Raw genomic sequence first — 24,479 nt, 5'->3', positions numbered from 1 at the left:
ATGCTGTTCTTAGAAACATTTCTTCCCTATAGGAACAGCATCCATCATTCTTTCGAGATAGTTATGCAAAATAGCAACAGTAATTTTTATACTCTTTCATGTTTAGAAAATATGATCTTACCTTATTCTCATCTCTCCCATCAACAACCTGCAACTCACGAAGGAGCCAAGAGTTTTTCTTCTTATATATATCCTTATCTGTCTTTTTAACCTGAAACAACCAAAATGTATAAGTTTTACAGTTCTATAGTGAAATTTATCTTTGATAATGCTAGGAATAGTATATCAGTTTTAAAGTTTATGAGTGTTTCTACACAAATACAATTCTTTTAATCTTCACAAGCCTCATTTTATCTGCTCAGTAATAAGAATGCTATCCGACAGTAACCACTACACATCACCACTGTCATCACAGGGAGTTGAAATGAACAGGTGCAGAGATTCTGCTAAATCATAAGGTAGGTAGGTGTTTTTAGGTATGTCTGTGGTGTAAAATGGACACTTAATTATTTAATGTTATCAACCTACTTTTCAGTGGTCACCATACAGATTAAATAAATACTCATAGCCATAAACCTTAAGGAATCTGGGTAGCTAAGAGAGACAATTACGTATTTTGTAAAATACGTAACTGTTTACACAGGTGTAATGGCGAGACAAATTTTTCCTGATGATAACTTTAAGAAGCCAAAAATATGTTTGAGATATGAATGATAAGAAATTTCTCAATTAGGCAGAATAGTGTATATAATAAATACTTTACCTGATGAACTGTAGCACTAACAGGTTTTTCCTTATTTATGGTGGCACACAAGAAACTGGTTTTCTTTTTCTTCCCAGGCTTCGTAACATACAGAACACCAATCAGACGTTCTTCAGTGGGCTCAAAAACATCACGCTGGAGACTATGGCGAATAGTTGCCATGTTTTTACCCTAAAAGCTGAATAGAAAAAACAAGATTATTTGGAATGTTGAAATATCAGATTCATAAATTTCATCTTACATAAAAATGATATTGTTATGATACAATAAAGTTTTGTACATACTTACCTGGCAGATATATACAATTACAGTGCCCACCCAGCCTCCCCTCAGGAGACAGGTGGGAGAGAAAATCTGATTAGAAAACGGGAATGGTTCCTAGTCCTGCCACCCAGCGGCAGGGCGGTAGATCACCTGACCTACCTGTAAGCGTGTGCAGTGAAATTTGAATTTCTGTCGGGGACGACGGAGTCTATAGTTAAGTATATATCTGCCAGGTAAGTATGTACAAAACTTTATTGTATCATAACAATATCATTTTTGTACATTCAACTTCCCTGATTCACACCATTGGTGGAGGGTAAGAGACAGCTAACTACTGAAATAGACAGGTAAACAACATACGTTGTAGGTATTAAAAACCTTGGTTCCTACCTGATTAAGCGGAAGACTTCGTGGCTACTGCCCAGGAGTCTGCTTCGCCTCAAGAGACCTCAGCGAGGTAGTGACCTCATGCTAAGAGTTCTTGTTGGTCTATCGATGGGGTCTTATCCGCTTACTCGATAGAACCGAAGGATTTTGTCAATGGGTGCTAATCCGCTAACATGACAAATACCTTGCCTAATGGCAATAAAGGAGCACAACACCGATCCCGATCACCTGAACCTAACACCCGGGTTAGTACAACGATTTGAAAGGAGATATCCCCGATCTCCTTCCAAGCAACCCTAAAACTCAACACCACAATTAAAAACACAACTAATAGTTAAGGATCAGTATCAGCTCCCTTTCCCAGCACAGAATCCGCAGATACGTACGGACCGAGAGAAAAACATTTCTCATATGTTACCTTGACGTCCTTAAGGTAATGAGAGGCTAACGCAGAGTTGCATCTCCAGTAAGTTGCCTCCAGGATGTCTTTCATAGACATGTTTCTATGAAAGGCCAAGGATGTGGCAATGGCTCGCACCTCATGAGCCTTTACTCTGAGTAGCCTGAAGGAGTCATCTGGACATTGTTCATGGGCCTCTGAAATCACGTTTCTCACGAAGAAGGCTAACGCGTTCGTGGACATAGGTCTCTTTGGGTCCCTTACTGCACACCAGACTTTGCTGACACCCCTTGAGTTGTTCCTTCTTACGAAGGTAAAACTTAAGAGCCCTGACTGGGCAGAGGGACCTTTCTATATCTCTCCCCACTAGATTAGAAAGCCCTTTTACCTCAAAGCTCCTGGGCCAGGGCTTGGAAGGGTTTTCGTTCCTAGCCAGAAACAGCTTGGAAGGGTTTTCGTTCTTAGCCAGAAACAATGTCTGGAAAGAACATACAGCTGAGTCTCCCCTAAAGCCCACGCGAGAGTCCAATGCATGGAGTTCGCTAGTTCTTTTTGCAGTAGCGAGGGACAAAAGGAAAATACATTTCCTCGTGATATCTCTGAATGAGGCACGATGAGGTGGTTCAAATTTGTCCGATGTGAGTAATTTTAGAACCACATCAAGATTCCAACTAGGAGTTCGAGGTGTTCTAGACTTGGAAGTCTCGAACGACCTGATAAGATCATGTAGATCTTTGTTCTCCGCTATTTCTAGCCCCCTATTCCTAAAAACAGCGGATAACATACTCTTGTACCCCTTGATGGTGGATACAGCTAGCTTTGATTCCTCTCTAAGGAAGAGAAGGAAATCGGCAATGATGGTCACAGAGGTATTGGAGGAGGACAGCTTCTTCGTCCTACACCATCTCCTAAAGACTTCCCACTTCGACTGGTAAACCCGCAGTGTTGAAGACCTGCGGGCTCTAGCGATAGCGCTGGCAGCCTTTCGCGAAAAGCCTCTCGCTCTGACGAGTCTTTCGATAGTCGAAAGGCAGTCAGGGAGAGAGCGGGGAGGTTTTTGTGAAACCTCTCGAAGTGGGGTTGTTTGAGCAGATCTGTCCTGTACGGAAGAGATCTGGGGAAGTCCACCGTCCATTCCAGTACCTCTGTGAACCAATCTTGAGCGGGCCAAAAGGGGGCGATGAGTGTTAATCTCCTTCCCTTTGACACGACGAACTTTCTTAGCACTTCCCCCAGGAGTTTGAATGGGGGAAAGGCGTAGGCATCTATGCCCGACCAATCTAGGAGAAGGGCATCTATCGCAATTGCTCTGGGATCCTCTACCAGTGAGCAGAAGTTTTCGATTCTTTTTGAGAGGAACGTGGCGAACAGGTTGATTTGAGGTCTTCCCCAAAGGGACCAGAGACTTTGACAGACTTCTGAGTGGAGGGTCCACTCTGTGTGAAGGACCTGGTTCTGCCTGCTCAGTCTGTCTGCTCGAACGTTCTTCGTTCCTTGAATGAACCTCGTAAGGAGCACAATGCCCCATTCCTCTCCCCAGATCATTAGGTTTCTTGCCAGTTCGTGGAGGGAGAAAGGGTGGGTCCCCACTTGTTTTCGAATATAGGCCAGAGCCGTGGTGTTGTCCGAGTTGACTTGGACCACCACGCCTCTGACCTCTGATTCGAAGAACTTTAGGGTAAGGTGTATTGCCAAAAGTTCTTTTGAGTTTATGTGCCAGGACACCTGTTCCCTTGTCCAGGTGTCTGACACTTCCTTCAATCCCAAAGTCGCTCCCCATCCCGGCTCCAATGTGTCGGAGAACAACATTCAGAGCGGGTTCTGAATGGCCAGTGACAATCCCTCGTTCTTCACGAGAGGGGTCAACCACCAAGTCAGGTGAAGTCTGACGTCCAGGGGAATCGAGATTACGTCTGACAGCTGTCGTCTTCCACTTCCTAACTCTTTTCAGGAAGAATTGAAGGGGATGAAGGTGAAGCCTCCCTAGGGAAAAGAACTGCTCTAGTGAGGAAAGGGTCCCTTGTTGAAAGCCTCGTACAAGTCTTTCTTGTGAGGGAAAAACTCGAAAACCCCGAGAATCCATCCGAATCCCCAGATAGACCAGATTCTGGCTGGGGATCATCTGGGACTTCTCGAGGTTGACGAGCAATCCTAGAGACCGTATGAGGTCTAGAGTAGAAGCCAAGTCCTCCAAACACTGGCTTTTCGACTTGGCCCTGATAGCCAATCATCCAAGTAGAGGGATATACTGATTCCCTTCAGATGAAGCCAACGAGCTACGTTCCTCATCAGGGTTGTGAAGATTTGAGGAGCTGTGGACAGGCCGAAGCACAGAGGCCTGAATTGGAATATCCTGCCCTGGACCATAAAACGAAGATATTTCCTCTACGCAGGATGAATGTGCACGTGGAAATATGCGTCTTGTAGATCCAGAGAGACCATCCAATCCCCTGGACGCAGAGCCGAAAGAACCGAGGCGGATGTTTCCATGGAGAATTTCGTTTTCTCTATGAATCTGTTCAGGGCGCTTACGTCCAGCACCAGTCTCCACCCCCCTGATGCCTTCGGAACCAGGAAAAGGCAATTGTAAAAGCCTAGGGAGTGGGGATCCTGTACTATTTCGATGGCCTCTTAGGTCCACATTTGATCCACTAGGTCCAGGAGCGTTGTTCTCATGGCAGGGTCCTTGTACCTCGCGGACAGTTCCCTCGGTGTCGAAGTAAGGGGAGGACTGTCCCTGAAGGGGATTAGATATCCCCTCCTCAGAATAGAGAGCGACCAGGGGTCTGCTTCTCTCAAGGCCCAGGCTTCTGCGTACTCCAGGAGCCTGGCGCCTACTGGTGGATGGAGGACTTGGAAATCATTTGCCTTTTTTGAAAGGCCGGAAGGCTGATCTTCCTCGTTTCTCAGAGCCTCTTCTTCTCGAGGGGGGACGAGTAGAAGGGCCTCCTCGAAAGGGCGGCTGAGGTACACGAGGTTGTTTCTTCACTAGAGGAACAGCAGGTCGATTCTTCTTGGCTGACTGTGCCAGAAGATCCTGAGTCGCCTTCTCAGTCAGCGAGTGAGAAATATCTCTCACTAACTGAGAAGGGAACAGCTGGTCGGACAATGGAGCGTACAGAAGTGAAGATCTCTGGACAGGGGAGACGGCTTTAGCCAAGAAAGAACTAAAGACCGATCTCTTCTTGAGAATGCCAGTCCCAAAGAGGGAGGCAACCTCACTCGAGCCATCTTGGACTGCCTTATCTACACAGGATAATACACTGTGAAGAATCTCGGGGCTGAGGAAATCAGGGTCCTGGGTTTTCTCAGCCAAAACCCCAAGGGACCAGTCCAGGAAGTTGAAAACTTCTAACACATGGAACAGTCCCTTGAGGAGATGGTCCAGTTCCGAAATTCCCCATAACGCTTTGGCAGAGGACAAGGTATGTCTTCTCGAGGAGTCCACTAGACTCGAGAAGTCAGCTTCTGCGGACGAAGGGAGAACGAGTCCCATGTTCTCCCCCGTCTCGTACCAGATGCCTCTCCTCCCTGACAGTCTGGAGGGGGGGCATGCGAAACAAGTCTTTCCTGCTTCTCTCTTCAAGGAAAGCCAGGATCCAAGAGACTGAAGGGCCTTCTTCATTGATATGGCCGGGCGCATCTTTAAGAAGGAAGAGGACTTAGAGGCCTTAGTGCTTGAGAAAAGCGACCGTGGAGAAGGGGGAGCTGCAGGAGTGAGTGAGTCCCCGAACTCTTGAAGTAAGAGGCCAGCTAAGGTCTTATAATCTGAAAGACCCGTATCCGCAGGGGGTTCTTCGTCAGACACATCCTCTAAGTCCAAACCTTCTTTGGAGAGAGTAGAGCGCTCCGCTGAAGGAGAACGTTCTGTCCTAGAAGTGAAAACTTCCGTAGTAGCCCTCCAATCTTGCGGAGAGGGGCTTTGAGCTGGAGAAAAACTGAGTGCATGTTTAGTTCCAGGCGAAGTAGACCGTACTTTGGCTGTCTCCTTACGTAAAGGTGGGGTCCTAAGAGAATCAAGAGTCTCTATGCCAACGGGTTTTTTTATATTAACCTCGAGCTTCGAAGGATCAGAGTTACCATCCTTCCGATATGGAGGAGTTATGAAGTTCCATTTGACAACGTCTGTGTGTGAGAGAGAGAGAGAGAGAGAGAGAGAGAGAGAGAGAGAGAGAGAGAGAGAGAGAGAGAGAGAGAGAGAGAGAGAGAGAGAGAGGGTGTAATTGCTGTATGGATGGTTAATGGCTGAATTGGTTGTTGGTAGGTTCTGGGCTGTCTGCTGGTCCTGTTGATTGTTAGAGTTCTGTGTTTTGAGTGTTTTTAAGTCAGTCTTGAGCGAGTCTTTGGTGAGAGCTGGTGTTGATAAGTAGTTTGGACAGCAGTTTATTGGAGGAATTGAAAGTCAGCTAAGTTGTGTTTTGTTTGTTGTTTAGTTGTTGTTTTGTCAGTTGATATTGTTGCTTAAGAGTTGTTGTGCTGTGAGGTCTTTGTTGAGTTGTATGTGAGTTCCTGTTATTATATGTGAGTTGTTGTAGTTGAGGGTTGTTGTTGGTGTTGTTAGTGGGTGTGTATGTTGACTTTTTTTGTGTTGGTAATTGTTAGTGCATTGGTCTTTTGTTGTGTTGTTGAGTTTTTGTTGTTATGTGTGAAGTTGTGGTTGTGTTCCTTGGTTGTTTGCTGTGTTGTTAGGTTGTGGTTGTGTTTCTTGTTTGTTGTTGAGTTGTGGTATTTGGGTGTTGTTGTTGGTTTGTGGTTGTGTTCTGTTTTGTTGTTGTGTTCCTTTTTTGTTGTTGTTGTTGTTGTGGGTTGGGTGGTTGTTGGGTTGTGGTCGGGTTGTTGTGTCTGGGTTTGGTGGTTATCTCTGCGACCTCGACGGCAGACAGCACAGCAAAGCCCGGAGTATCTGGAGTGTTGGTAAGTACATGTGTTTTTGTTTTTATTTTGTTTTTGTATAGGTGTAGGTCAATTGTCCTGCGTGTATTTGTTGTGTAAAGAAGAAAGTGTGACTGAGGGTGGATTTTGGCAGGTGGATCGTTTAGGTTAATGTGGGGGGGGGATTTTGCACTTGTTTTTTTTTCTAGCTTGTGATCCCGCCACACCGACGTTCGAGAGAAGAGCGACGTTCCGAAGTCGAAAAGTGTCTGCCTGGAGTTACTATCCTGGAATGAGTCCCATTCTTGGGAGGAGTATAGCTCCTGGAAGGAACTTCACGTCTGGAAGGCGCCTCGAGCCTGGTTGGCGCCTCATGCCTGGCTGGTGTGGCAGAAGCCACTGCTCTGGAAGGAGCCTCGCTCCTGGAAAGAGTCACGTCTCTGTAAGGAGCCTCTCGTCTAGCTGGCGTATCATGCCTAGAAGGCGAAGAGTTCTTGGAAGGATCTACGATCCTGGAAGGAGCCTGGCGCCATGCTGGCGCCTCGCGGCTGGAAGGAGCCTCGCGGGCTGGAAGGAAGGGCCTCTCGCCTGGATATCGCCTCGCGCCTGACTGGTGCCAGAGAGCCTGACTGGGGAACTTGCTGCGAGAGCATGATGGCGCATCACTCTTGTCTGGCGCACCTTGCAAAGGTAAAGCCTCTTTTGCGGGAGTGGAAACGCTGCTGTGAGGAGCCGAGCGGTTGGACAGAGGATCGAGTCCGGTGCGGGGCAGACGCTTGGACCGATCCTCATGTCTCGTGGCCGCTTCATGCTTGGAAGCAGAGGAGGGCTCGGTCGCTAAGCGTTCCGAGCCTCTTGTTTTGTTCATGAAACTTACCTGACAGATATATATATAGCTGTATTTTCTGAAGTCCGACAGAATTTAAAAATTCGCGGCACACGCAGTGGGCGGCCAGGTGGTAGTACCCATTCCCGCCGACTGGGAGGCGGATATCAGGAACTATTCCCATTCTTTTTCTATTCATATTTTTTTCTGTCGCCGGTCGGTAAACAAACTGTTTACAGACCTCCGCCTAGGATTTTGAAACTTCATTAGCCACTTAAGTATCCTAATTATTCTTTCGATTATTAACTTGGATTTGTGGCTAGGCATACGCTATCGTAAATTTTTTGTTTTTTTCATTGCATTTGATGTCTGAAGCTAGTTAGCCTAGTTTCAGACTTTGTTGTCTGCATGGTAAGGTGAGGCTACCGTAACTTTCGGTAGACACTCGCTTAGTATATAGACGTTACATGTTTTCTTTGCATAAGGTAATTAGTGTAATGTGTGACTGATTACGGAAGAAGGAGGATTCAATTACGCATTTTAGAGCGTGTTAGAATCAGGAGTTTTCCTCCACAGTAAAACAGAAGTTAGAAATAATGAACCTTCTAACCTACTGTAGATTTTATTTTGCCTAACCCTGTGGTATGGCTTACGAGCCTAGAATAAGTGTCTGCTAAAGGATTACATCAAGTAATCTTAGACTAAAGTCGCCGCTCTCCAACCAGTGTTGTGAAGTGTAGTGCCCCTTGTGTTGTGGAGGGGGCGTCAGATCGGCCCCATAATGCCTCTAGGCCTGGACCTCTGTCGGACTCCCAGGACTCGGGAGGGAGAGGGCATGTCGAAAGCCGCAAGAGGGTTACGGGGGCTCCCACCGATCTGGCGTCCCTTCGGCAGAACCTGTTGACTCTTCCCAGGCTGCTAAAGATCGTGCACGTGCGCGAATCTTGAAAGATTGCTTCTCGTCCTCCGAGGCGTCCTCCCCACACAGGGGTTGGAGTTCTCGGAAGGACTCGCGCCCCCTAAAGAAGCGTTTAGAGAAGAGCGCTTCACGTCCTCTCTCTCGTCACGAGAGGATGAGAGAGTAAAGAGACCACATTTTCCCTTTTAGAAGAATGCACTGGCTCTTTTCCTAAGGACATTTAAGGAGGCTTCATTCATCTTGCCAGAAGAGTGATTTGAGCTCCTGCGAGAACGCTCATGTATATATCATTTATACATTATTAAGGAGGCTCATTCATCTTGCCAAGAAGTGATTTGAGCCTCCTGCGAGTGACCGCTCATGTATACACATGTATACATTATTAAGGAGGCTCATTCATCTTGCCAGAAGAGTGATTTTGAGCCTCCTGCGAGTGAACGCTCATGTATATATCACTTATACATTATTAAGGAGGTTCATTCATCTTGCCAGAAGAGTGATTTGAGCCTCCTGCGAGTGGGGGGGGGGAACGCGCATGAAGTTAGAGCTGTTTCAACCTCGCTAGCATTCCAAAGAATTTGGTAATCAAGGACATTCTTGATTCCACCTTTTGGAGGAGCAACTCAGTATTCGTCTCCTCTCCTCATTGCGCTCCGTATACGTTATGTAACGTTCGCTTTACTTCGATAAAGCAAGCTGATAAGTTTGACGGCCGGCAAGCTGCTTTGCACAGTCAAACAACTTATGTCCCTCTGGTCGGCATAAGAAGGGCAATTTAGACGTGAGGAAGCTTTTGGAGGTGCTCGACGTCCTATAAGTAGACCGACATTCTCCAGGACGCTCGGCAAGCACCTTGCGGAAGACGAAAGCCATACGTCTTCCTTTAGTGTTCACACTCTTCAGGAGCAGCGTGCGGCTCTCCATGGAGACTCGCATGAGGACGTCCCTTAAAAATATTCAATGTCATACGCAAAACGCGGTTAGTATAACATTGAGATGTTGGCAAAGGTCGCTCGCCAGGACGCCTCTTGGCGGGCCTTGCATGCATCAAGGCGCTCAACGAGTTTCCTTCTCTGCAAACGTCGTTCGAAGACTTGGTGTTCTCTGCTCAGACACTCTCGTAGCTGGACGCTTTCCAGGACGCTTTTGAGGACGCTCGGCAGGAAGCTTTTGAGGACGCTCAGCAGGACGCTTTCCAGCACGCTTTTGAGGACGCTCAGCAGGACGCTTTTGTGGACATTCGCCAGGACGCTTCGGTGGAAGCTCGGCAGGACGCTAGCGAGGACGCTCGCCAGGACGCTAGCGAGGACGCTCGCCAGGACGCTAGCGAGGACGCTCGCGAGGACGCTTTTGAAGACGCTCGGCATCCTACACGTCAGACGCTCGGTAGAGCACTTTGCCAGGACGTTCTTCAGAACGATAGGCGTCCTACGCATCAAGACGTTCGGCAGGATTCCTGCAAGAACGCTCTTCAAGACGGCGTCGTCGAAGTAGAGGAAGGAGTTTGGTCTCGTCAAGATGTCTACTTCGCTTTTCTTTTACGAAGGGAGCGTTCAATAGAATCCATCACTTGATGAATTCCAGGAAAACTGTAAGCAGATTTCGGTGTCATAAAACGCCTCGTCTGCTTTCGGGATTGCGCTGCCGAAGGGGAACATTAAGGTCCTTCCTTGTCGTAAGCCCAGTCTCTAATCAGGAATCCTGCCCCTTCCTCGATTTCTGCGGGAATCGGGAAAACTATATGCTCGAATTCCTGGATTACTTTCTGTCATGTAAATGGGTTAGTTCTCATTGACAAAGATCTTCATAACATTATCGCTTAAGCGGATAAGTAACAAATTTCGGAAGAGCTCTCATTCATTTTCAGAACCGAACGTGGACAGTCGTTTTCCCTTTCTTTCTCTCTTCCTCGTCCAGGAAAGATGTAGTAGAGAATTCGATGTTCAAATTACTACAATACTTACGTAGTTTATCTTTGCGTCATTTTGCTAACGCATGGGTCGAGTCATATACGCATATCGTATTTACCTCTGCGGATAGAAGCCGAAAGAACTGTTGTTCTAATGTATTTATTTGACACTCCCTTCAACCTTCCAAGAGTTTTCGGAGTAAGAACAACTCTTCAGGTATTGTTACGACAACACCAACTCAGCTCTGTATTTAGCGAATTCTGTTTCGTTTAAATAGGCCTGCTGAGAGTGTCCTTTTGCTCGATAATATCATACCTATTCCTTCGTAAAGGGAGTAGCTGGCAACTCAGGCAGATAGTATTCTGTTCTCCATTGAAGCTTTCCTTCGAGGAAGACTTCTCCTTCACTCTTTTTGATAGAGATCGAAGGTGGTCGATCTCCAATCCTTATTTTGTTTTCTTTAAGGAAGAATTTAGGATGGAGATCGTTGTTCAGAATACTATAAATATACTACGTATATTAACCTCGCGACATGATTCTACTAAGCAGTTGAATTGTCCGAGGGGTAGGCGCATATCCTAGTTATTCACGGATTGCGACTTAGACGAGAAGTATTCTAATTGAACTGCAACATCAACTCAGCTTCTGTATTTAGCGAATTTTGTTTCGTTTAAATGATGCCCTGCTTGAGAGTTTCCTTTGGCTCGATAATTTCATACCTATTCCCTCGTAAAAGGAGTAGCTGGCAAAACTCAGGCAGATAGTGCGAGACGATGATCAAGGCTGCTGTCTGTGATCTACGCAGTACCGGCTAGCTCGGTGTCATGCGCGGTTGGTTACGTCTCTCTCCCTTGCGGGAATGGCTTAATAAACCGTCTCTTTGCCCTACAATCATGGATTTTAGCCTCGGGTTGAGGAAATTTCTAGTAATCTTGAATGATCATACCTGCCGCTTTACTTAGAAAAATTTCAACAAGATATCTCTTATACTTGTTAGGTGCGGGTTTACCGCACGGTAACATTCTGTACGAATCTACCGCGGCATAGCACTATAATAATGCTCTCCTGCTTATGCAAGCGCAGCCTTATTTAGGGAAGGAAGCAGGCTGAGTGAGGGAATGGATGAGTTTGCTGGGGACCATTTCCTCGCTGGAGAAGCTTGTTTCCCTGAATAAACAGCAATTCAGACCTCGACAAATTTTCCTCACGAAGAAATTGGAATAACATCAAAGATCTTGTAATTCTAATTTTCTCTCAACGGCTTGAGGATCACCTCAGATAGCGAGAGGGTGCCAGACATCCGAACAGAGAACAGATGTTTCTGGCACATTGTCTGAAAGAATTGGAAGCCAAATTAGTCGGCTTTCCAGTTCCTCGAAGGGTGAAGGTTGGATCGAGTGGCCCAAATCATCTCGGATAATTTTCTCAGCTCTCTCATAGCTCGAGAAGAGAGAATTGGTTATGGGCTTGGGCACGGAACGTAACGATCCTCAATAGGTTCGTTAATCTAGTGCACGTCCGTGGGGGTCTTCTCGATCGAAGGCAACAACTACTGACGTCTGAGTAATCCTCACTTAGAAAGTATGTCGAAAGTGAGGAGAGACTGAGGGAGTCCTTTCGTTAAGTTTTTTCGTAATATTGAAGACGAAGGAGCTTCCTCTTAAGTTGTTCCCTTATTCATGATCCTAGAGGATTAGCTTTAGTCGCCACATGTTGGCCTCTAAGAGGTTGGATTCACAGAGGTCAGGTAATTCAGAGAATTTTCCAAAGACCCTTCCCGAGAGAATCGGTGTAATCAAACATCGTCACTTAGTGAAGTATCTAATATCTCTCCTCTCTGAGTCTGAAAGCGTTCAGACTATCGAGAAGCGATAAGATCTTCAAGATTAATGGCAGTCTCTTGGCCAAGGCAAAGCAGTGCTGCCTATTTTCAGTTTTCAATCGGAGGGGCCGTTTTCTGGAGTAGTGAAGGGAAAAATGACTGTTCCTCCACCTCGACCTCTGTGAATTTTCGTTATGGTTCTATCTTTCCGTATGAAGTATGAGATAAGATAGAAGTCCTAACTGTTGATAATTTATGAATATGCAAATATGTTGTTGACGGCCTCTAGGCTCAGAGATTCGGTTCTGTCAAACAACAAAGCTTCACGATCTTTGAGGTCTGTGGAGATATTGTATTCTCTGGATCAAAGGTTCCGGCATGGAACTTAGACGTAGTCTGAGTTTCTGATGCCAAAAGCATTTCGAACCTATCCTTTCTGCGAACTTAATACACGTTGACCAGAAAGGCTAATATTCTAACCGCTCTAGCCACGGCAAGGAGGGTTAGTGAGGTTTTAGCCATCATCAGAGGTTTTGGCTTTTAAAGGACATAATGCGGTCTGTCCGCTAAGCCTTCCGTTCTTGATAAGAACGAAAAACAAAACCTGTCTGACCATTGACCCGAAGGCTTGGAGACCAAGGGTATGGCACAAATTATTGGGCAAGGGCATTAGAGAGTCCTGTGCCCTGTAGGGTCTCTCAAGTTTTATCTTGATAAAACTATAGAAAGTCAAGGTCAACAGAACAATTGCGGTGTTCGTAAAAAGACCAGACTAGTTCATGTCCAAGAACACCCTGGCATGATAGCCAAGGAGTTCTTTTAAGAGTCTCCATTCATTATGTTTGCATAAAGATTTGAGATTTTTTCTTAATATCAATGCTCAAGAGGTGAGGGCGCGGCCTCGGAAGCATTTCAACAGAGCATGACACTCAGTAACATCCTGAGTGCCACGCTTTTGCGAAGCAACTCTGGGTTCGCTTCACACTCCCGACAATCTGCGGTGTTCCGTAAAAAGACCAGACTGGTTCATGTCCAAGAACACCCTGGCATTATAGCCAAGGAGTTCTTTTAAGAGGTCTCATTCATTATGTTTGCATAAAGATTGAGATTTTTTTCTTAATATGAATGCTCAAGAGGTGAGGGCGCGGCTCGGAAGCATTTCAACAGAGCATGACACTCAGTAACATCCCTGAGTGCCACGCTTTAGCGAAGCAACTCTGTGTTCGCTTCACACTCCCGACGGGATGTGAAGACGACATTTCAGATCCGTAAGTCGCTAGGACCATACATATCCGTAGATATATTATTGGGTGCAAGAAGCAACACGAATCCTATCCTATAGAAAAGGGATAGGTGTGCTTTTAACTTGAAGGGTTGGTCGCTTGAGGCGCGTTCCTTTCTTTAGCCTAGAAGTTATGGAACTAACTTTGATAGGTTAGGTCAGGTGGTGGTTTTAGCTTCGGTGCCCTCAAAAGTATGGTCATATGGTCTAGTCACATTGTGGTCACGCCCCCGTTGACAGATCATCTAGAGCGCACCAGCATTACAGGTCTCTACCTCGCTGGCAACTCTAGTAACGCAGAAGCAGACTTGGTGACAGTAATCACGAAGTCGGCTATGCTAACAGGTCAGGAACCAAGATGTATATCATCTACTTAATTTAGTTTCCCAAAAATCCTATTCTGTCTCTTCCCACCATCCGAAGGTGGGATTCAGCTATATATATATCTGTCAGGTAATGTTTCATGAACAAAATGTTATTGTTATAATACAATTAAGTTTGTTCATACTTACCTGGCAGATATATATAATTAAAGTGCCCACCCACCTCCCCTCAGGAGACAGTGGCACTGATAAAATATGAATAGAAAATGGGAATAGTTTCCTGATATCCGCCTCCCAGCGGCGGAATGGGTACTACCACCTGGCCTTGCCCACTGCGTGTGCCGCGAATTTTTAAATTCTGTCGGACTTCAGAAAATACAGCTATATATATATCTGCCATGGTAAGTATGAACAAACTTAATTGTATTATAACAATAACTTTCCGAGTAGAAGAGCACGAAGCAGAGAGTTCGTAGGACCTCTTTAGAGAGCGAGCTGGCGAGGGGATCTTGGAAAGGAAAGGGAACTCCATGCAATGCGAGGATCTTCTTAATAGGAAGAGACACGTCTTTCCTACGCCGAGGATCCTTTGAAAGCGCCCCAACCAGCGAAGAGATCTGCTCCTGCAAGTTCAGGAGGATCCTGGAGGTAGTTTCATCCCTTTCCTTGTCAGAAGGAGGGGATGGCGGTCTGGAGGGAGTATGGGGCCCTCCCATCTTGAACAAGGACGAAACCAGGGCTCTCTTGGCTCTCTTAGCGCTCTTACTGTCCATCATAGGACCTTCTGGGAAGCGCTAGGGACTAGAATCTAGCGTAGGCGCTTTCCAGCTCCTCTTCGGAAGAGCTCCATCCGCACCTGGGAGACGAAGACTCGGAGGACGAGAAGCACTCACGAAGGACGCTTTTTCGGTAGCGATCCTTGGCAGTCTGAGATGCAACAGATCCTGCCGAGGGGACACCTGATCGGTGGGGATCCTCCACAACCTCCTTAAGGCTTTTGACATTCTTCTCCTCTGGGCCTTGGAGCTTGGCAAAGAGGTCTAGGCCTGGGAGCGTTGCAGAGGCCGATCAGATGCACCCTCCACTGCACTGGGGACACTAATATCACTGTCCACTGCACTAATCACAGCACTGTGCTTACCTCCTAACGCTGCCATCTTAAGTTCCATACTCTTAAGGGCAGCTTTGAGACCTGCAATTTCCGAAGACGAATCTGCAGGTTCTGTAAAGGGAGAAGGGGCTGATACTGAGGGAGAGGGTGTAACTACTATATTAGGGATAGGAGCTATCATGTTGGAAACCGACTCGTTAGAGCGAGACCTACTTTAGCTTCTGGAGGAAGCTTTCCTGACTCTATCCCTCTCTAACTTCCTTAAGTAGGAAGCCAGAGACTTCCATTCCTCAACACTCAAATTCTCGCATTCTTTACAGGTGTTAGAAATAGAACATTCATCTTTCTTACACTTCTTACATACAGAGTGAGGGTCAACCGAAGCTTTCGGTAACCTCACCTTACAGCCCTTATTCACACAAGTTCTTATTACATAAGGAGAATCAGACTCTTAAAGAAATAGTCAAAACCGAGATAAAAAAAACAGTCCACTGTAGCGTATGTCAAACCAACGATCCAATACTTCACCAATTAAGACAATCAAGCAGATCAAAGGCGATGAAAATCGAAAATCCGTCAAGAGGAACCAACAACGTTGTTGATGGTACCGGCGACAGAGAAAATCTGATTAGAAAACGGGAATGGTTCCTAGTCCTGCCACCCAGCAGCAGGGCGGTAGATCACCTGACCTACCTGTAAGCGTGTGCCGCGAAATTTGAATTTCTGTTGGGGACGATGGAGTCTATAGCTAAGTATATATCTGACAGGGAAGTTGAATGTACAAAAACTATTACAGTATACTTAAAAAATATTTTACAATCTTCCTTAAAAGCATTACTATCACACAGTTTAAAGTTAGCTTTCTCTTCGTGCTATTAGGTGTGTTTGGCATTTAAACAAAAAATCAAAATACGACTGGCTAACCCGCTAGGACTGTCCCTGTAATCACCTGTTCCCACCACATGGTGCTGGAATGTCTCCGTTCAGGTTAGATTTTTTCATGACCACCCACTAAGATGTGTGGAGGCTGGGTGGGTTTCTATTTTAACAGTAGCCAAGTGTCCAAATAATCTTGCTCTATGAAAAAATCTGTGAATAGGCAAATTCTTTAGGAACAACGTGGATATACTCGTATGTTCCACAGAAAAATCCATGAATAACTGAAGCCGTGAATGCTGAACTGCAGATAATCAGGGGTTGACTGTACCGAGGCAAAAATAATACGGCTAATCCCTATCTCCACTCATTAACATACTACTTCACAATCACTTTCTCCAAAAAGATCTTACGTGAGACCGCCAGTGCTGCCAACTTAGCGGAAAAAACTGCTACATTTTGTAGATTCAGGCTGTTACGAGGCAACACTGGAGCCAGTGAACAAGAGTGTCAAGCCACCAAACAACTTTCCGGATTTGCTTGGTAGTTTGGCTCCAAACCCAAACCAGAAAATGGTTGAGAGGTGTTGAAGGGCACAGACCTTAAACCAACTGACAAGGACAGTCTAGAGGGCAGGCTACAGACAGATGCCAAGGCTCTGAAGCCTTCTCTCTTTTGGGGGAAACTAAAAATGGTAGAACACTGGGGGAGGGAGGGTGAACAATCTTGACCCTTATACATTCAGTCGACATTCAGTCAAAATTCTAACTTATAAAAAAATTATGTAAATCAATTGATTACTTTTCTCCTGAACCACATTGGGAGGAAAAAAAAGGCAGAGCAGGAGAGAGAGAGAGAGGAATTAACCTAGCTATCAGGTAGGCTAATGGAAGAGAAGCAACACAGGAAGACAAAAGGAAAAGATGAAGTAGGCTTCTGGTGTGTCATAATTGTCCACGTAAACTATCGGCCTCTAGCATCATGCCTCAACATCTAGGCTAACAGACTACATGGTCATCCTGCAAAATCGAAACATTCAGTTCCCACAAACACTCTTCTATACAGCCTAGTGCTTTCATCGCTGCTTGTTGTAGATGACATAATGCAAAAACAAAACAAGCACAATACTGTAAGGGAGAAAATTAGCCAAAAATCATAAAAATATTACAAACTGTATAAGAGAATATGGCATAAAGAAATCTGACCTGAACGTAAACATTACATCACCATCTGGTGGGAACAGGTGATGGCAGAGATGGTCCGAGCGGGTTAGCCAATCATATTTTTTATTTTTTAATGGCACAAAGATGATAATGAATAAATGACCGCGTGAATATAGTTTAGGATGTTATTTGATGGAAAACCCTTTTAAATATAAGACAAAAACTACCTCAATACTTCATGATCATCAATAATCCTTGAAAAAAATAGAATAATAAACAATATTGTGTGACAGTGTGGGGCAAGTGAAGACGATGTAGCGGGCAGAGAGCGATGGCGAACAACGTCCCCACACCACACGGCCAAAAGCAAAAGTGATTCTTCACCTCCCAGTCGCGCTGCGTGCGCACTGTCTGACAAGCAGTTCACTACCGAACTCCCTTGTTCGAAGCTTACGACCGTTCCAGCTGCCGCTAGTTACCTTCCTATTGTTAAAGGACCGATGGTTTGTATAACGTATATCGGAACAAGTAGAAATCCAATGTTTCTAACCTTGTCATACATCTGGTTGCCGAAAACCATCGCGGAGCAGATGACGATCAGTGGATTATATTTTTTTTTTGCTAGCACTTTTCATTGATTTAAGCCTATACAGGCGGTCCCCGGGTTACGACGGTTCCGGCTTACGACGTTCCGAGGTTTACGACGCTTTTTCTTAATATTCAATGGAAAAATCCGTCTTGGGTTACGGACGCTTGTTACCGAGGTTACGACGCTGACGCTTCCGACGCTCCGAGTTAACGACGCTTTTAAAAAACTCATACTATGATAAAAACTCCTTTATAGTTTAGCACAGTATATTAATAAAAATAAGTTTCTGGTTAGATTACAACAAAAATTTTGAGGTTATGATGATTTTCGACACTTTTTATGTCGTATTTTTCTATGTTTTTTAGTGACGCCTCATATGCGGAACTAGTTTTTCCGAGCGAATGAATAAAGTTTACATATAACAGTCCAAAAGCACAAATAATGAAAAAAATCATTGCTTGTTTCCAGTAATATAATAACAAACGAAGTTTCTGGTTAGATTACAATGAGAGAGGAGAGAGAGAAAGGAGAGAAGAGGAAGAGAAGAGATAGAGAGAGACGACGAGAGAGAGAGATGAGAGAGAGAGAGATAGGCGTCTTCCGACGCTCCGAGTAAGGACAGAGAGAAAGTGTTCGTTTCGTTAAACGGCCTCGACTCATGCCAGTAAATGCTTTGTTGATACTAATAATATAAGCCTATTTAAAGATACGTTTACTTTAATTAGTCTATATGATACGTAAATAGTAATCAACTGTTCTTGTAGCCCTTCAAGATTTGGCAAAATCGAAGTATTCCAAAAGAGAGACATTATCCAGTACACTGGAACCTTGACATACGAATTTAATTTGTCCGTTACCATCGTCGTATATCAAACAGTTGTATCTCAAAGCATTTTTTCCCATTTAAAAATAATGTAATATGTATTAATCCGTTCTAGCGGTATGAAACCACACCTAAACACAGCTAAATACATAATATACACAATTTATACACAAATAAAACGAGTAATAACACACATAATGATAAAATAACATAGCAATGTGATAAATGATAATAAATGTTAATAAAATCAATTAAAAAAAAGAAAGGAATTTTACTTACCACAACGAAAGATGACGTGAGGCCAGCAGGGGGAAGAGGTAGGGAAGGGTGGCAGGGACGATTTGTTCTCTTTTTTATTTACGTATGTTACACTAATAACTACGTAATAAACACAAATGAAATAACATTGCTAAACTAATTTTTATTTTTTTATTTTAATCAGTTTGTAGTTTAGAAATAATGGTGATGCCTTTGGAAGGTTTTATGCTTTGCTATAATTTCATGTTTTGCTTCCATCGAAATCATTTTCTTGGGTTTTTCTTATCACTGCTTTGTCTTTAACTTTGAGACCCATGGTAATAATAAAATAGACAAAATAACACGAAAAATAGCGCAAATACAACGAACTAAACAACGACGTGTTAACATGCAGCACCAACAAACAAACAGACTGAACGCCATTTATCGGTCGCCTATACAACTAACACTCATCGCAAAATCGTATCTCAAATATTTCGTTGTATATCAAAGCTTATATTTTCGCAAATTTTCTGTTGTATCTCAAAACATTCGTATATTAGGGCAATCGTATGTCAAAGTTCCAGTGTAATTTGATCAGAGAGAGAGAGAGAGACGCCTTGGCAACAATGGTCACCGTCTCGGGGATTGACGTAACATTTATTTTCTGAACAGATAGGACAGAGAAGTGTTCGTTTCATTAAACGGCCTCTGACTCATAGCAGGAAATGTTTTTTTTTGTTGATACTAATATATAAGCCTATTTAAAGATACGTTTACTTTAATTAGTCTATATGATACGTAAATAGTAATCAGCTGTTCTTGTAGCCCTCAAGATTTGGCAAAATCACTCCAGGTTGTACATAAAACTTCAAGAATGTAGTGTCACCAGAGGATTACAATAGTTTTTACCTTCAAGAACCAGCATTCTTTTATGAAAATAACTCCAGGTTGTACATAAAACTACAGGAAACAACATGTAGTGTAACCAAAGGATTACAAGTAAGGTTTTTATAACTTTTTATTAGTTTAAGACATATTTCCAAGCGTCGTTCCGGCTTACGACGATTTTCGGCTTACGACGCGTCTCAAGAACGGAACCCCCGTCGTAACCCGGGGACTGTCTGTATTAGTATTTTGATTCTTTTTAATAACTGTATGCCAGAAATATATGCAACCTTTAATGTTTGCATGCTAAGAATGGCAAAATCATCATTGCCACATTAGTGGAGCTTCACACATACACCGATGCATTATCATAAACTGTTTCCATGAATTCTAGTTGTCATAGTAATGCAATAATGATAAAATTGCTTCAATATTTAGGTATATATACTTCCAATACATAGGCTAATTTCACCAATTTCCACGTTTTGTGTAAGTCTTATACCCAGTTTGGAGGGTGAAACACATACCAATTGGCAACAGAGAAAGAGAAGGGAAGGCGATGGAAGGAAGAAGGACAGGGGTGGCGGTGGAGGTGGGGGGAGAGGGTAGGTGGAGCTTTTTACTCCTGTGTTCGTATCCATTTCTGGATAATGGAGTTTTTGTCTCTTGGTACAAGGAAAAGTGTCATTATTCTTTACGATTAGTGATTCAAGATACCCTTATAAATTATGGCACTGGGTGTAATACACTACAGCAAAATCTCGTTATGATACAAGCGTTCATTACAGAAATATTGCCAAAAAACGTGCTTGCACTGTCTCTGAAACCCATATTAGGTATGCTGCTTAGTTGTCAATCAAGTTTTTTGTAATCAAGTATTTTTTACATGTTAGCTATTGTACAAATTTGTATTTTTCTCAATCAAAACATATGCCCCTCAATGCTAACTTTCCTCTCTTGACGCCTTTCTGGTCATTGCAAATTTGGCCCCATTAATTTCTTATGGTGCGAAAACAGACAGAGGCCCAGGGACTGAAAGCGATTGCGTCACACTACGGCGGTAATCCGGCAGTAAAATATCTTCGTATATCCAAAAAGTAAATAATAAAGATATATATGCGCATTACGATTATAACAATTACATGAATAGCTGATAACAATCTGCATGAATAACTGGTAAACTGTTCTGCAAGAAAGGTGAGTATAGCAATTCATTTACAATAGGTACGAAAGTCAAGATGTCGTGACCGTCATAATACAGGACTTAAAAGAACGTTCTAATTCCAAAAAATAATTATATAGTACTTAAATTTGAGACAGGAATAGAGTTACTTTTTCAATAACGAATATTTTCAAATTAATCATCATAAATATGTAAAATATTGATGTTTTACTATTTATTTAAATAATTATCTAGTGCACGCTTCGTCATCGTCTTCTACCAAAACAGTAGTTTCCTTAAAAACGTCGTGACCAGGGACCGTTTTCCGATTGTTGTGATGAAAGTGGCCCAGCGTCTATGGGTACAAGTGGTGTGCGGATTTATCACAGGAAATGGGAAATTTGTTGACAAAAGCGACTCCGCAAACATTAAGATGGCGTCAATCTTTTAAGTTACTTGATCATAAGTAAAAATTTCGAAAGCGTTTTGGTGAAGTTTACACTGCGTTGGCCACCCTTTTCACTACCCTCTGTTTAAAGCTTTAAATTTGGCCTTAATTTCTAACTTTGGAGAAAATACTTACTTCGAAAGGAGAGTAGAGGTCTTTAGCTGCGTCTCTCACCAACAAGTCGCGACTGATGACCATCTCCGGTGTCAGGACGCACTATAAGTACTTTTTCGGAGGGTGTACAGCCGTGACCATCGGTGTGTTGGGCCAGTCCATGCGGTTGTTTACCCTATAAGCTAGGCTATGATAGCTAATTGTAGTATTTCCACATCTGTTTATTTAAAGATTTATAAATAAATTACAATTTTAGTCATTTAACAGGCTACAGCCTTGGCTATATCGAAAAGTGTAAGTTTAAAACACACGAAAATACAATAAATACCCGTAATTATCTTCACTGCGAATACAACGGACGACTACTACAACGGACGACTCGTTATCAAGATAATGTGATAACCAGTCGATAAATTAACATATATTATATTAATCTGCCATATTTTTCCATCGAATAACGTATTATGGTGGATAATCTTCGTCAAAATAAGAACGAAACGTCAAAGATAACATACCTTAGGGGGAGTGTCCGGTCTGCGAAGTGTCAATTCCCTTTGTTTACATTTCTTCTTCTTGGTTCGGCAAACGTCGACTTGAAGGCTCTTCTGTTCTGAAACGTCTGTAATTCTGTAATTACTCGTCATTTAAAGAAGTCTACACAATCTAAAATCAATCTTTTTGCTATGGAATTCACTGTGCGGAAAACATCTTAAGAATCTCTTCATTATAAGATGCGAAACCACACGTATAGAGAGCGTTTTCGAGCCTAAATGTGATTTCAGTTTCCCTGCCAATTCTCGACAAATGCTTTCGGAGGCTGTAATTGGCAATCAATACATATATATATATTTTAGCATTTATGTCGTTTTTATTCAGATGAGCTATCAGAGGCCCAGTTTAGATTTATATTACTATGCGTTTTAATATATTTTTAATCGTTCATGTAACTCCTCCACATTTTTTTATTTCCTTAAACACAATGATAGTTTGATAGCACGAATCATGTGTACTTTCAATATCATGTGCCTTTAAAGTTTTATTGTGGCTACCAGCTCATTTCCAGAGATGCCACAGGGGATTACTTGACATTTTAAATCTAGATTTATGTTCTTTTCATAAATAACTTTAGAGACAGAATTTCACAGTTATTTATTCATGATAACTCATTTGACCAGCAGATATGTCCTTGAACAACCAGCCATCTGAATTTCCTTGTAATTCTGCCATTGTGGGAAGTATATATAACGCATCTCGAAGTGGTTCAGAATTTTACAAATTCATCATTGATGCCAACAGAATGTATGTGTAGGGTGCAAGAATGTCTCGAGAAATGACAAAAGGTGAGTAATTTTACTCATTATTCATTGTTGGGCAATAATTTGTTGTCACTGATGCTATCCTATTCGTTATTGCCGCCAAATTGCAATATACTACAATTGTATTCGAGATTTTCAGCTCAATACACACAATTACACCCACTGAAGACCACAGACGCAGCCAAAATTCTGTTGTTTAAGAGTACCATTTATTCACGAATAAGAAATCACTTTCTGCCTACGTGACAACAAATAATTTCTGTCCACAAAACAGTTTCCTTGCAACATGCATTAACACAATGATCAGAACAAAGATGAATTACAGGTTACAAAAGTATGGACTGCACAGGAATTTTGTTTACCAAGATACAATACAAAGGGTTAGTCATGATTGACAGTATTCTGGTCATACACTTTCGTGCAAGTACATAATACTTGAAATAAACAGTTATCTCAAAGCTCTGGAGTAGCGACAGTGTCAGAGAACACAGAAATTTAACATATCCCAATGATAGTTCACGAAACCAGCTAGAGTGGCTGCGAAGCAAGATAACTGAAATTCAACAAGTCAACCAGTTACTCTCTATAAAATAGCTCTCTCTCTTCTTCTCTCTCTCTCTCTCTCTCTCTCTCTCTCTCTCTCTCTCTCTCTCTCTCTCTCGTTGTCATAAGGAAATGAATTACTTTCAAGTATGGCTGAGAGCTAATAGGCACTGCAGAGCTTTTGTGTTCATCCTGGTCAAAGAATAAAAAACTTTATCAGTTTCATTTGGTTTGAGTTTATCAAGTTTATCACATAGGAAAGTGACATGAGCATTAAATGTTGTTATATTTTTATAAACAAAACTCCAGGAGCATAGCATAGGGAGGAAGAAGTCTGATACTACCTTCTTTTGTTTCGAGCAATGCAGAAATGAAATTCATGCATCGTCAGCTAAGGCAGCCAAATATCTCAGGAAGAAGAACTTTATTTGTCTAGGTATACCTACCAGTGTAGTACATTATCCGACTATTCGTTCGTCCTTAACTGTTTAATGTAGAAACAAAATACAGGATAATAGTGACGGTAGGAGCTGATGATAACGTATTTCGCTGTACAAATAATTTAAAAAGTCTGCATGCTAAAATGAGGGAAGACGAAGAAGAAGAAGAAAAAAAAATAGGAGAGAAGAGAAAGCAAAGGAAATGTGGGAAGGAAGCCGTACAGCTTGTCCAGGCGAGGAATCTGATAATATGTATTAGCCCTGCGACCTCTGTCAAGCTTGTTACAAAGGACTTATGCAGCTTCAACAAAACCAGGTTAACAGCCGCTTCTTTTTGGCACTACTCGCGGACTCTCTCTCTCTCTCTCTCTCTCTCTCTCTCTCTCTCTCTCTCTCTCTTTGTGTGTGTCTTCATCTTCTAAAGCGTTTTCTTTGTCCGCAAGCGCTGCCTTTTAAGGTTCTGCTACTGATGTAATGCCAATAAGATTATTCGCGGTTCCGTTGGAATGTGGCGTTTTCAGACTATATCCCTCAACCTCGGTCTTTTGCGTTGCACATCAGCTTGAAGTCGTCATCACGGGTCTAAGACTGAATTGTACTATAACTATACTCTTTTTTTTTTCTTTCTTTCTTTTCTATCTGTCCACCCGCCTGTGGTGTTTGCGTATGGTAACACTGCGTCCCGGGCTTTACGTAGGTTCGCTATGTGTAAGTTTTAGGTAAATAAAAGGATATCTGGATGTACATTTGCAACTGAAAAGTGTTTTAATAATGTACTGTATGCGAATTACACCGTTAATATTCGAAATAGGATATTATTATTGTTGAATGTAAGCTGAATGTAACTATCTAAAGCCCGGGACGCAGTGTTACCATACGCAAACACCACAGGCGGGTGGACAGATGGAAAAAACCGAGTATAGTTATTGGTGGTCCATGATGAAGAATATCCTAGTCATCTCTCTCTCTCTCTCTCTCTCTCTCTCTCTCTCTCTCTCTCT

General features: G+C 43.1%; 1 pseudogene; it reads right to left on the bottom strand.

The window, feature by feature from the left end:
* The window catches only part of LOC135211848 (exocyst complex component 1-like), a 94,213-nt pseudogene extending 72,334 nt beyond the window's left edge, over positions 1-21,879 (bottom strand).
* Positions 21,880-24,479: the final 2,600 nt, after the last annotated feature.

This window comes from Macrobrachium nipponense, chromosome 40 (assembly GCF_015104395.2).
Source record: "Macrobrachium nipponense isolate FS-2020 chromosome 40, ASM1510439v2, whole genome shotgun sequence".
Lineage (NCBI taxonomy): Eukaryota > Metazoa > Arthropoda > Malacostraca > Decapoda > Palaemonidae > Macrobrachium > Macrobrachium nipponense.
This window is presented reverse-complemented; position numbering and strand designations above follow the sequence as displayed.